We start from the raw sequence: 3,408 nt of genomic DNA on the forward strand, positions 1-3,408 counted from the left end.
TCCAACACCGGCGCCATCGAGCCCTTCCCCTCTATGCTCGGTTCCTGCGCGCTGACTAAGAGCGCAGGAATATGACGCCATTTGCCGGCGCCCAGATGCAGGCAGTGTGTGAGGACTGCGAGAGAGCAGAACACGAGATAGCCAGTGGACTTACCCCTCCTCAGCTAACAAGGATGTGTGCTAATGTGTGCACGTACGTGTATGTATGTGTAATTGTGTTACCTTGTGTGGGAATTTGTGAGCGTGTCTGTGCTTCTGTGTGAGGTTGTGTTTTACTATGTGTCTTAGTATGTTACCTTATGCCAACTGGCAACTGTATACTTGGCAGCTGTATATGTGGCAACTGTATACTTGGCAACTGGCCTGATTCTGCCAAGAAAGTGTTGATTTTCCAGGCATTGTCCGAGGAAAATTTTGTCCTGGCTTGTGTCCCCACGTATGCATCTCTCACCACCCTCCACTGAGCCATGGGAACTTCTGGGCTCCGGCTACCCGGAGCCTTCCCTTGCGGGATGCGGGCCAAGGCTGCCCACTGAGTGAATGTTTGAGAGCGAGAGTAAGAGAGCATGAATTAGTAAATGTGAGAGCATGAGTGAGAGAACGCGAGAGACCGTGAATAAGAGTGTGAGAGCATGACCACCATCTATGCCTGGATGTATAATGATAGGAGTCATGGTGTACCATCATCTGTGTCTGGATCACTATATAATGATGGGAGTTGTGGTACACCACTGTCAGGCTTTGAATATATTGGTGGGCGTTATTCTGTACCACTTTCATGCTCATGATATAGCGACGGGAGTTATGCGCTACCATTGTCACTGTCTGGCTTGCTATATAAAACCGTATTTGGTCAATTATTATGATTATAAGACGACCCCCCAAAATGTGAATATTAATTTAGGAAAAAAGAAAAAGCCTGAACATAACACTACCCTATAGGAAAAGGTTTTTACTAGTAAATATTAATTCACAGGTAAACTATTTTTTTATGTTTAATAAAAACTATGATTAAAAAATGTTTTTTTGTTTTTATTTCCTTTTATCTGCCAGTCTGCCCCATGTATGCACATCTGCACCCCAGATATGCCTTATACCCCCTATATGCAACTCTGCCTCCCTGACCTGCATTTTAACCCCCTATTTGCCACTCCCCCCCAGATATGCCTTATACCCCCTATATGCCACCCTGCCTCCCTGATATGCATTTTAACCCCCAAATGCCACTCTGCCTCCAGAAAACCATTAAACCCCCCATACCACTCTTAACCCCCCTGACTTACCTGTGCAGCCCTTTACTTGTTGTGACCCCTGCTTCAGCCTCCCTGGTGTCTTGTGGGGCAGCCTGTGCGATGCAGACCTCCGCTTCTGCTGGTCAGTACTTCTGCCAGGGCTTCTATGACTGAGTGCCGGCATCACATAACCTTCCGGTGCTCCACCATAGAAGCCCCGGCGGAAGTGCAGGCAGCAGCGGAGGTTGTCTGTGCGCATCCCGCAAACATTCACCGGCTGCGGGATGCGCACAGACAACCTCCGCTGCTGCCAGCACCTCTGCCAGTGCTTCTATGGTGGAGCACCAGAAAGTCATGTGATGCCGGTGCTCCGTCATAGAAGTCCCGGCAGAAGTGCCGGCAGTAATGGAGGTTGTCTCTGTGCATCGCACAGACCTCCACCGGCTGCCAGAGAGGCGGATCCGAGTCCCCTGCAGCACTGCGGGGGGTCTGGATCTTAGTCTTGTAGTCAGACCTCTATTTGAGGTCTGATTAGAAGATGACCTCGAATATAAGATAAGAGATATTTTTCAGAGCATTTGCTCTGAAAAAAACTCTTATAATCGAGCAAATACGGTAATTGGAGCTATGCTGTATTACTGTCATTGTCTGGCTTTATATATAATGATGGTAGTTATGAAGTAAAACCATCATTGTCTGGATCACTACCCTCACTGGGCACTTTAGTAGGTACACCTTGCTAGTACTGGGTTGGACCCCCTTTTGCCTTCAGAACTGCCTTCATTCTTCGTGGCATACTTTCTACAAGGTGCTGGAAACATTCCTGAGATTTTGGTCCATATGGACACAGTTGCTGCAGATTTGTCAGCTGCACATCCATGATGCCAATCTTCCATTCCACCACATCCCAAAGGTGCTCTACTTGGTTGGGGTTTGGTGACTGTGGAGGAGTACAGTGAACTCATTGTCATGTTCAAGAAACCAATTTAAGATGAGGTGAGCTTTGTGACATGGCGCATTATCCTGCTGGAAGTAGCCATCAGAAGATGGGTACACTGTGGTCATAAAGGGATGGACATGGCCAGCAACAATACTCAGGTCGGCTGTCACGTTAAAATGATGCTCAATTGGTGCTAAAGGGCCCAAAGTGTCCCAAGAAAATGTCCCCTACACCATTACACCACCACCACCACCCTGAACCGTTGATGCAAGGCAGGATGGATCCATGCTTTCATATTGTTTACCCCAAAGTCTGACCCTGCCATCTGAATGTCACAGCTGGAATTGAGACTCATCAGACCAGGCAACATTCTTCCAGTCTTACATTGCCCAATTTTGGTGAGACTGTGTGAATTGTAGCCTCAGTTTCCTGTTCATAGCTGAAAGGAGTGGGACCCAGTGTGTTCTTTTAATGCTGTAGCCCATCTGCTTCAAGGGTCCACGTGTTGTGCTATCAGAGATGGTATTCTGCATACCTTGGTTGTAACGAGTGGTTATTTGAGTTACTGTTGCCCTTCTGTCATCTCAAACCAGTCTGCCCATTCTCCTCTGACCTCTGACATCAACAAGGCACACAACTGCAGTTTGTGAAATACTCAGACCAGCCCGTCTGGCACCAACAACCATGCCATTTTCAAAGTCACTTAAATCCCCTGTCTTCCCCATTCCGATGCCCGGTTTGAACTTCAGCAAGTTGTGTTGACCACATCTATATGCCTAAATGCATTGAGTTGCTGCCATGTGATTGGCTGATTAGCTATTTGTGTTAACAAGGAATTGAACAGGTGTGCCTAATAAAGTGGCCAGTGAGTGTATATAATAATGGGCTTTATGCTGTATAACACGTCAGGTTTACTATGTGCTTTTGCCCACTATGAGCTGCACTGTATGATATATACATGTCTGGCTGTATGCTGATGAAGGCTATTACACCTGCACATGCATAATGGGGATCTAAAGTGCCCAAGGTTACTTCACTGTCCCAGTGTCCCTAATATCCCATTAAGCTCATCCAAAACACTTACTCAGCCCCCCAAATGTGAATAAATCACTGTGCTTGGGGACATTTGCCTCACTGTTATTTTTTAATTTTATGCCAAAGGTTTCTTCACTGTTCTTTTTAATTCTATGCCAAAGGTTACTTCATTTTTCCATTGTCCCTAATATCCCATTAAGC

This window comes from Spea bombifrons, chromosome 3, assembly GCF_027358695.1.
Source record: "Spea bombifrons isolate aSpeBom1 chromosome 3, aSpeBom1.2.pri, whole genome shotgun sequence".
NCBI classification, from domain to species: domain Eukaryota; kingdom Metazoa; phylum Chordata; class Amphibia; order Anura; family Pelobatidae; genus Spea; species Spea bombifrons.